Raw genomic sequence first — 11,597 nt, 5'->3', positions numbered from 1 at the left:
CCAGGACCTTTTACATAATAAGCAAGTGCTCTGCCACTGAGCTACATCCCCAGTCCTTTTTATTTTATTTTGAGTTATGGTCTTGCTAAGTTGCTCAAGCTTGCCTTGAACTTGAAACCTTCCTCCCTCACCCTGCTGAATAGGTATATTTCTTTCTTTCTTTCTTTTTTAAGGTATGGGGATTCAACTCAGGAATGCCCCTGCGGTGCCACTGTGCTAACCCAGAATAGCTAAATTTATAGTCATCCACAAGGCTTCCTGCATCAGTCTTCAGAGGAGACAGCAGGGACTTCCGCAAATCAACCCTGTGCTGCTAATTTAAATGATTAAGGAGGGCTGAATTTAAGGAGACACAGGCCAGTAAAAGATAACTGCAGTCTCTAAAAATGGTAGAAGTTGGGCCCGGGGTTTAGCTCAGTGGTTCCAGCGCCTGTCACGCAAGCTCAAGAACCTGAGTTCGATCCCCAGTACCAAAAATAAATTTACTAAATAAAAGTAAAAATGATAAAACTTGAAACAAGACAGTTGTAATTTTATCTTAGACTTTACTAAAACCTGTGACTTGAGGGTGAATGTTGAGAACCTAGAAGAAATTCCACAATAGGCTGTTTATCATTTACTGAAAAATATGTTTCAGATAAGGAAGTGCCTACGCTAAAATGTATTTGTGTGTGAATTAGTTTCCTAGGGCTGCCACAACAAATTGCCACAAATTGAGTATCTTAAAACAACAAAAAGTTACTCTGTTATGGTTCTGGAGTCCAGAACTCTAATAGATGGCAGCTGGTTGATTCCCTTCTGGGGTTTCAGAGGGAAAGTTTTTCCCAGGCCTTTCTCCTAGCTTCTGGCAGTTGCCAGTAATCCTTGGGAATCCTTGTGGAAACATCACTTTAAATCATTTTACATCTTTTGAACACTTTTATTTTAGGTAAGTGTTTTGCTATGTTACCCATGTTGCTTAGCCCCCACCTATTATTAAAGTAAAATGAGTGCTGGGATTACAGGTGTGTACCAACATGTGTCACAGTCTTTCTGGGAATACATTTTGCTGTATATTCCAAAAGCCAAAAATGTTTTCTTAATAATTTTTCATAATAATATTTACTGTGAAATATTGCACAGGTAAACTATTTACCTCTACTGTATGACCTCTGAACTCTATCCTAAGAAAAGAGTCATTCAAGAATTTTTTATTGAGCATCTATGTAACACCCTCCTCAATTCTACCAAGAGATATAGATAAAAACAGAGCATAGCAAATAAAAACATGAACAAGGTTTTTATTTTAGTGTTATTTACAAAATGTTTAGCACAAAATAAAAGCAGCCTAAATTCCAATACTAGGGAATTGGGTAAGCCAATTTTGATGTGTTTCTAACAAAGTTGTGATTGGAAAAACTGTGTTGAGTCTGCAGCCAAACTACCTTGAACACATCTGATCTTGTCTGAAAGACTGTTGAAAAATGTATATGACACAATGTTTTTACAAATGAGGATACAAAATTATGTGTCTTGCTTATAGCAATGTTTTTAAAAAGATAGAAAAGATATATACCAAAATATTAGAAATTATGGTGTTAAGAGAATGAAGCAATTTTTGTCTATTTTCTAAATTTCTATAAATTATATCATACTTTTAAAATGTTATTGATAAAAGAAATCCTACTTGCTTCCAAAACTGAAGAGGTTTAAAGTGTACAGAAATATAATTATTGCATTAATCTACAGTTCAAGCCAGGTGCATGCATGTAAACACATGCCTATAAACCCAGCACTCATGGAGGCTGAGGCAGGAGGATTGCAAGTTCAAGCCCAGCCTGAGAAACTTAGTGCCTTAGTGAGACCATGTCTCAAAATAAAAAATAAAATAGGGATGGGGGTATAACTCAATGTGAAGGTCCTGGGTTCAATCCTTAGTACCAAATCTTTCACAAGATTTACTCACCAAGTTTTTACTGACTACCTACTCTGTGCTGCTGTCCCAGTTCTAGTAGAAATGAAAACAAGCAGGTAGGCAGATAAAAACATGCTGCAAACTGTAATAAATGCCAATAAGGGGAAGAAATGTAGAATGATGGGTGAAATAAGATGGCCAGTGAAGGCCTCAATGGAGGAGTTGCCTTTAAAACTGAAAATGAAGAGAAGAATCAAGCCCTAGGAAAAAGTGAGAAAATATTCCAAGTGGAGGGAGCAAAATTATACCCTTGAGACAGGAAACAACTTGACAGTTTCCAGAACTGAAAGAAAATTAGCAAAGATCAAGCATGAAGCACTGGATATGTTTGGAAATAACCAGATGTGGATCAGACAAGCAAACTAGATCAAGTAGGGCACCCACAAGGGCTTTATTCCAAGGAGAGAGGGGAGGGTAGTGACATATGTGCCAAGAAAAGTGATAATTTGTGTTGCTGAACAGGACAGAATTTTCTAAATTAGAGGAGAGTGAAAATAGAAGTTAAAATTGTTTTCAGGGCCTTTAGAATAATCCAAATGAGAGATAATATTCGTGGAGTCTGAGGTGGTAGTCAGAGAGAGGAAGGGAAGAACACATATTGGAAACACACTTTGGGGCCTGGCCTGGTGGCACACACCTGGAATCTCAGCCACTTGCCAGGCTAAGGGGGGAGGATCACAAATTCAAGGGCAACCTGAGCAACTTAGCAAGACCTTGACTCAAAATAAAATTTTTTAAAAAGCTAGGGATAGCTCAGTACTCCCTGTGTTCAATCCCTAGTACCTCAAACAAAACAAAAAGTTTCAGTAATAGAATTAATTGGGCCGGGGATTTAGCTCAGTGGTTCTGGCGCCTGCCGCACAAGCGCAATGGACCCGAGTTCAATCCCTGGTACCAAAAAAAAGAGAAAGAAATAGAATTAATGGGATTTGGAGGGGATTAGGGTCACTGGTACCTTTTTGTTTTTGTTTTTTGGTTTTGTTGGTTGGTTGGTTTGTATTGAGACAGGGTTTCATGGTGTAGCCCAGGCTGGCTTTGAATACACAGTGATCCTCCAGCTTCAGCCTCCCGAGTGTGCCCCCATGCCCCGCCCACTGGTATCTTTTTGACTAAGCAACTAGGTAAATAGTAATGACATTTAAAAAGATGAAAATGGCCATTGATGAAAGTGGAAAGAAGGTAGGTTTCGACTAAGAAAACTTGTATGTTCTGTTTTGAAACAGAACATTGATTTTGTGTGTGTGTGTGTGTGTATGTGTGTGTGTGTGTACCTGGGATTGAACTCGGGACCTTACACTTATGAGGCAGGTGGCGACACCACTGAGCTAAATCTCCAGCCCAGAACATTGATTTTCAAGTTTGAAAAATCAATAGTGTATCTCTGTATTCATCTGCTAGGGCTGATATAATAACAAATGTAGGTAGCATAAATAACAGAAACTTACTTTCTCACAGTTTTGAATGCCAGAAGTCCAAGATCAAGATGTCAGCAGGCTTGGTTTTTTGTAGGTTTTTTTCCCCTAAATCCTCTCCCTTAGGCTTGTAACTGGCAACCTCCTCAGTGTGTGCTCATTTTTGTCTTCCCTTGGTCTTTGTGTTCTAGTCTTGTCCTAGTTCTTGTAAGACATCAGTGATATTGAATTGGGGCCTAGGTTTATGATCTCATTTTACTTTAATTATCTCTTTAAAGGACCTATCTCCAACGACAGTCACTTTTTGAGGTACAGAATATAGGATCTTAGGGTGTGAATTCCAGGGAGGGAGGACATAACCCAACCCAGAGGAGTTTCTTTTTTCTGAGTTGCGTTTTTAAAAGTCCTTTTGCTGTTATCCTAGGAGGGTATGGGCCTATCCCAGAAATGAATGCAAGGGGAGAAATGACTCAAGTCAGTTAATCTACAACATGAAGAATAATATTCTGGGTATTTATTATAGGAGTCCTCTCAGCTTTCACTTTCACAATCGTCCCATTCTCCTTTGTCACTCCAAATTTACATTCTGTCGTTCACTTTCCTTCTTGGTAGCCCAGTATGAAACAGTGGTAATCTTTAAATCATGAATACCAGTAATATTTTAAATGTTCTTTTTTACAAATAACTTTAGGGAGGCCCAGGATTTAGTTCAGTGGTTCCACCACCTGCCCTGCAAGTGCAAGGAACTGAGTTCAATCCCTGGTATCAAAAATAATAATAATAATAATAATAATTTTAAAATGACTTCGTGATTCTTTATGTTTGTTTCCTACCTTGTAATTTAGGTATTCAACTGATACTCAGACATAAACATGAAAAATCACATGTAATGTGGCCCTTGACCAGTATGTGGGGATGTGTTCATGCATTTGAAATGATAGTGTCATTACTCCAGTTACTGCTCTTTTTTATCAGAGAAAGTTTTCAAGCTGCTCTGTATTTTTGTGTCAGTAAAGAATAAAACTTATGTTTATAAAAAAGACTTAACTACATGATAAACTATGCGTTAAATTTAACTATCCCATAGCCATCATATGATGAAGATTTTGTAAATTCAAATTAATAATGAGTATCACCAAAGTAATACATTATGAAGTGGTGGGATCTATACTTATTTGAAGGTTTTTAAGGTTTGTATTTTTCTTTTTAAAAAGCAAGCTAGCAAAAATAAGGAGGAATTTGAAATGTTAGAGCTTACCAGTCATACTTTTGAGTAGAAGAAAAATACCTATTTTGTTGCTACTGATTTTAGAAGGTCTTATAAAGATATTAGAGTTTGGAAGCTGGAGGCGCAGCTCAGTGGTACAGAGTGTGTGTGCAAGGTCCTGGGTTCAATCCCCAGCAGCATAAAAAGATATTTGAGGTTGGAAAGTTCTAACGAGCAGTCAGAAATATGAAACTGAATATTCAGAGCTAAGGATCAAACCAGGGCCTCACATATGCTATGCAAGTAAGCTACTGCTGAGCTCTAACCCCAGCTCCTTTTATTTTTATTATTTTTGTATATATTTTTAAATTGCATGCCTCACTGCCTTCAAATAGGAATAAAATTACAATTACAGTTCTTTGTAAAATTAACAATATTACTTTTTTGGATAGAATTATATACAGCATGAATTATCTTTATCTGTTGAATCCTTTCTTAATAACGTTTTGAAGTAATATTATAAAACATTATGCATCTTATTTAGTGATCTTTTCTTGATTAAGCATTAAAATTTTTATGATTGTAGCACAGGGGACCATAAAAGTAAGGAGATGAAAAAAATTTTTTATTCTGATTCCCCAGAAATCTTTGTTAATTGTACACTTTATGTGAGTTATGATTTTTTAAAAAATATGCTAGGGCCAAGGATTTAGCTCAGTGGTTATGCCACATGCCTTGCAAGTGCAAGGACCCAAGTTCAATCCCTGGTACCAAAAAAAAAAAAAAAAGTATATATATATGGTGAATATTTAAAAATTACAATAGAAGATACATTGCCCTTAACATTACCTTCCAAAAATACTTTCCATTGCTTCAAACATACTTAATCCAATCATTCTTGGCACTTTCTGGAACAGTTTCTGGAAGTTCTGTTTCATGAGTCTCTTTAGTCATACTGTCATAACTGTTTTGATGTCCTGAAGCAATTAAAAATATTTACCTTTTGTGGTGTTTCGAATTTGAGGAAGACCCAGAAGTCACAGGGTCCCAGATATGTATAATAAGATGAGAACACATCGTACGGTTTTTATTTGACAGAAACTACCATAAACATTTGATCAATTAAGCATGATCACAAAATATGATGAATGTTTAAATTTTTAAGATTTATGACAGTAAAAGTCACATTGTTATGAATCTCCCTCAAAATACTCCCCCTTAATTTGAACACATCCCATTGTTCTTGATAATGTGTTTCCTACTGTAATAATTTTTTAAAATTTAGACATTTATTGTTTAATCACGCCTTATATTTATATAACCAATAATTTGTTGCCTTCAGCATACAGATAATTTTTATGCACATAGATTGCAAATTTTGAATAAAAGTCTCTTGCTACTTGTCCTTTTGGAAAAATAAAAAAGATTGTCCCCATAGCTGGCATCTAGAAATAAATTGAGTTCTGGCATTTTTATGGACAAATTTTTATCACAGTTTGAAAAATGTGTTCTTTTTAAAAATTTGTATTTAATAAGTACATATTTTGAAAAATGTGTTCTTATAATCTCAATATAAGATCTGATAGCCTGCAAGAATGAGCAGTAGTGACTAAAGGACAGTGTGTTCCTGGAAGATAAATTATAGTTGCCACCTCCACATTATCTAATTACAGTTTAACCATATTAAAATGACAGAAATGTTGGCCCAAGAAAAACGCTATGCAGTCCAAGCTGCTTTTCATATATGTATATGAAACCAAACACAAAAATTACTTTTTGTAAACATAGGATCTTAAGAAGTAAACTGAAGTGCTATGTACTGTTTCCCCTTGGCAAACAAAACACAATTTCATCTGTTCAGTCTTTAAAAAGAAGCGTTACCTAGCCAACTAAATTCCAAAAAGCAGCTTACAAATTGCTTCCATTCACAAGCTCTGGTAGTATTGACAGTAAAATAAAAATTCTGTGAAATGGTGAATGTTAGAACTATCTTTAATGTTGAAATGTCGTTTTTATTATTCTTGCAGGACCTCATAGCCAGAAAATTTAATTATGAATTATTAACTAATTGAATTAATCGTGGTGAAAGTAAAACATCTTTAGTGTGTTGGCATGGAACTGGGAAAGGAACCCAGGGGTGCTTTACCATCATTTTTTAGTTACCACCATTTTTTTTTAAAACAAGGTTTTGTTAAATAGCCCAGACTGGCTGTGAATTTGTGATACTCCTGCTTCAGCCTCCCACATAGCTGGGATTAGGGGCATATACGACCACACCACAGGCAGGACCAGTGATGGTGGTATTAGGGATTGTGAGCTACATCTCTAGCCCTGGTTTCTCTTATTTGGTGTAAAACTCTTCTGTTTTAAATTTAAATGTCCTTAGTATAGGGAACTCCCATTTAAAAAAATTAAAGTAGCTTTTATTTTGAAATCTTTATGCTTGTTAATAACAATTCAGTAAAGAATAAAGAAGAGGGGCCAGGGATTTAGCTCAGTGGTTCCGGTACCTACCGTGCAAGCGCAAGGACCCGAGTTCGATCCCCGGTACAAAAAATAAAGAAAGAAAGAAGAAAATAATGATCAAAAATACCACCCCAAGAGATACATATTCCTAACATTATATTGAATGTCATTGTGATATTTTTTCATACTCAAAAGTATTTTGTACTCATAAAAGTCAAAGCAAGCGCAAGGACCTGAGTTCGATCCCCGGTACCAAAAAAAAAAAAAAGTCAAAGTAATTTTATGCAGTGGATCTTGGAGTTCTGTAACCTATTTTTATTCAGGACCTCTTTCTACATACTAGGAAGCTTAGTTACATTCATATGGAAGATATGCCCAGATCTTGTACCTACAGGGAAAATGATCCACATATATGAATAAATAATGGATATGTTCAGTTTCTTCTGTACAAGTTGAATAAAAAATTTATTAAGTTGAGTGGTGTTTGGATATGTCTTATTATGTTGATAGTCATCACCTGTGCTTTGAACACTTAGAATGGCTCTTCCAGGTTTTCAACTCCTCTGGTTCCATAGAATAGCAAAATCCTCAGGAGTATACAAAGGAGGACCCTGAGATACTGCATAGAGTTTCCATATTGTCTACATTTTATTAGTGCACATTGGTTATACAAATTAATGGATTTCACATTGGAAGATTTATACATGCACCTAACATACTTTTTTTTCTTTTTTCTTCCTTCTTTCCTTCCTTTCTTCCTTTTGTTTCGTGGTCGGGGGGAGATATGAAGATTGAAACAAAGGCTTTTGCACTAAGCTACGTCTCCAGCTCTTCCCTTTTTTATTTTGAGACAGGATCTTACTAAGTCACTAAATTGCCCAGGCTGGACTAGAACCTGCAATCCTCCTCCCCCAGGATTCCACCACCATTCCTGGCTACCTATGGGGAGTCTTTTTGTTGTTGTTGTTTTTAGTTTTTTTAAAAAATGTCCTTTATCTGCTTAATTAATTATAATACTTTAATAACTTCAGTTTACATTCTTTTTTTAAAAAAATTAAATTCTTTTATTGGCACATTTTAGGTATACAACACAATTACATTTCTCATTGGGAATTGTACCTTTACATAATGCATCTTGGTTCTTATTTTTTCCCCATTCCTAGCCCTCCCTTCACCCCCCTCCACCCTTCCCTATTTACAAAGACTTTATTTCCATTTTTTCCATTTCTCAGCATTTTTTCCGTTCCCTTCTTTCCTTTCCCCTCCCCCTCCCACTACCCCTACCCCTTTGGACCTTTTCTTCCTATTTTGCATTATCGATTATTCATTCTAATCATTGGTACATTTTAAGTATACAATATAATGACATTCATCCTTGGAAATTTGCACCTTTACATAATCTCTCTTGGTTCTTATTTTTCACCCTTGCTCAGCCCTCCCTTCAACCCCTCCATTCCTCCTTATTTACAAAGATTTTGTTCCTATTTTTCCATTTTCTCATATTAATCCCATTCCCTTCTGTCCTTTCCCCTAGCCCTCCCACTTTCTTCCCCTTTGCCCCTTTTCTTCCTATTTCACATTACCTATTATACATTTAGTCCTTATTTACACTTTCAGTTTCTCACACCAGAGAAACTATTTGGTATTTACACTTGTGTGTCCTATTTATTTCACTGAAGAGTATCGCCTCAATGTGCATCCACTTAGCTATAAATGTCTCTAATTTCTCATTTTTTATGGCTGAGTAGTACTCCATTTTATTAAAAAACCACATTTTCTTTATCCAGTCTCCAGTTGATGGGCATTTGGGCTGTTTCCAAGTTTTAGCTATCACAAACTGTGCTGCTATGAACATGGCTGCACATATATCACTGTGATATGATTCTTTTAATTCTTTGGGGAAGATCCCCAGCAGTGGAATAGTGGGGTCAAATGGAACTTCCAGTCCTAGTTCTTTGAGGTAGCTCCATACTGATTTCCACAGTGCTTGCACCAGTCTACACTCCCACCAGCAGTGGAGCAGGGTTCCTCTTTCCCCACAGCCCTGCCAGCATTTGTTATTGGTTGATTTCATGATAGCAGCCATTCTTTCTGGAGTGAAGTGGAATCTCAGCGTTGTTTTCATTTGCATCTCTCGAATGACCAGTGATGTTGAACAATTTTTCATGTATTTATTTGCTATTTCTACTTCTTTGTCTGAGAAATGTCTGTTCATTTCAGATGCCCATTTTCAGATTGGGTCTTTAAATTTGGGAGGTCTGATCTTTTTAAGTTCTTTATAGATTCTAGATAGTAGACCTTTGTCTGAGGAAGAGCAGGTGAAGATTATTTCCCACATTGTGGGTTGTAGCTATGGATTTTTTATAGATGTCCTTTATCAGAATGAGTACAACTCTCTTCAATTTCTAGTTTGGAGAGTGGGTTTTTTTAGTTTGGTTTGGTTGATTGGTTGGTGGGTTGGTTGGTTGTGGTGCTGGGGATTGAATCCAGAGCCTCACACATGTTAGGCAAGTGCTCTACCACTGAGCTACACCCCAGCCCTATGAATATTTTTAATTATGACAGGATGTTGGGCTTCCTCAAAAGCTTTTTCTGCCACCTAACGCACTTTAATCATTCCCCTTCCATCACCACCCTAACCCTCCCCTCCTGCCTAGTTTCACACTTGGGGAGGTTCAGTGTGTATAATGTATTAAGATCATAGTCATGCTTCCATTAACTGCCCATACACCCCACTCTCCCTTCTTCCTTTCCTCTTGTCTAATAATAGTCTTGCGTCTACTTTCTTGCCATCTTTTTAAAATTCCACATATTAGGAAGAACATATGATATTTGTGTTTCTGAGTCTGGCTTATTTTGCTCAACATGATCTTCTGATCCATTCACTTCTGCAAATGGCAAAATTTCCTTCTTTTAATGGCCAAATAATACTCTCGTGTACATATACTACATTTTCTTTATCCATTCATCTGTTAATGGGCAGCTAGGCTGGTTCCACATCTTGGATATTGTATATTGTGTTACAAATATGAATATGCACTTATCTGTACAGAATGCCGACTTTAAGTGCTTTGGGGACCTACCAAGGAGTGGTATAGCTGGATCAAATTGTAGTTCTATTTTTAATTTTTTTGAGGAATCTCCATATTGATTTCCATACTAGCTGTACTAATTCACATTCCTATCAGCAGTGTAAATGGGTTCATTTTTCCTCACACCCTTGCCAATTATTGTTTTTTAGTGTTCTTGATGATAGCCATGATAATCATTCTGACTGGGGTGAAATGGAATTTCAATGTAGTTCTGATTTCCATTTGCCTAATGGGTAAAGATGTTGAACATTTTTTTATATACCTATTGGCCATTTATACTTCTTTTGAGAAGTGTCTTTTTAATTCTTTTGCCCATTTATTGATTGGGCTATTTAATTTTTTTTAGTTCCTTATATATTCTAAACATTAATCCTCTATTGGAAGAGTAGCTGGGAAAGTTTCTTCCATTTTGTAGGTTGACTTTTCACTCTATTGATTTTTTTCCCTTTCTGTACCAAAACATTTTAATTTGATGTAATCCCACTTGTTGATTTTGCTATTATTCCTTATGCCATTGGAGTGCTATTCAAAAAGACTTTGCCAGTGCCTATGGGTTCAATTGTTTCCTCTATGTTTCCTTTCAGGAGTGTCTTTTAGAAGTGTCAGGTCTTGTCTCTAGGTCTTTGATCCATTTTGTATCGATGAGAGATTGGGATCTAGTTTCAGTCTTCTACAAGTGGATATCCAGTTTCCCCAGCACCATTTGTTAAAGAAGCTGTCTTTTCTCCAACATTGTATTTTTGTGTCCTTGTCCAGAATCAGATGGCTGTAATTGCATAGGTTTGTTTCCGTGTCCTCCATTCTGTTCCATTGGTCTACACATCCATAGATCCTTTAAGTTAATAGGCAATTTGTTTGTCAGTAATGTATGCAGTTATAATTTTATTTGCTTTGGACACTGCAATTATTTTAACCTTCATCCCTCCCATCATGGGCTTAGTTCAGGGTGTTATCAGTTTGAGCCTCATACATGCCACACACCCCAAATCACATCTTATCTTTGTTTTATGAAATACTCAATATGATCTCTACCATCTTCCTACATTTTTGTGTTGCTCCCTCAGCCTAGTGAGATTTTCATTTTTCTGTGCTCAACTTAGGCAGCTCTTTCTTCATGAAGACTTGCACTCTCCGTCAATTAAGAGAGCCCCTACCCTTTCTGGTGCCATCCTCTGCTACAGAGCTTGCCACAGTACAATGTAATCAGTTGTCTGTGTTCCCCCACACTAGGCAGCTAGATGAAGGTCAGGAACTTGGATCTTTTTATGCATGTATCCCCAAGACTTAATAAATACAAATTGTTTCATATTAGTCAGAAATCGTAGTTGGAAAATTTTTATATTTGATTAATAATATATAAGAAACAAATTGTTAGAAAATTTGCTAACAGTAGTGGCCCACACCTGTAATCCTAGTACTCAGGAGACTGAGGCAGGAGGATTGCTGCAAGTTCAAGGCCAGCCTCA

At 36.5% G+C, this 11,597-nt stretch overlaps 1 protein-coding gene across 2 annotated transcripts in view; it reads left to right on the top strand.

Annotated features, from left to right (window-relative positions):
• Positions 1-11,597, top strand: part of Mypn (myopalladin) — a 129,364-nt gene that overhangs the window by 1,050 nt on the left and 116,717 nt on the right. The window lies entirely within an intron of this gene.

Source organism: Heterocephalus glaber, unplaced genomic scaffold (genome assembly GCF_053883595.1).
Source record: "Heterocephalus glaber isolate CG9 unplaced genomic scaffold, H.glaber_assembly_v1.0 deba00001497, whole genome shotgun sequence".
Classification (NCBI taxonomy): Eukaryota; Metazoa; Chordata; class Mammalia; order Rodentia; family Bathyergidae; genus Heterocephalus; species Heterocephalus glaber.
This window is presented reverse-complemented; position numbering and strand designations above follow the sequence as displayed.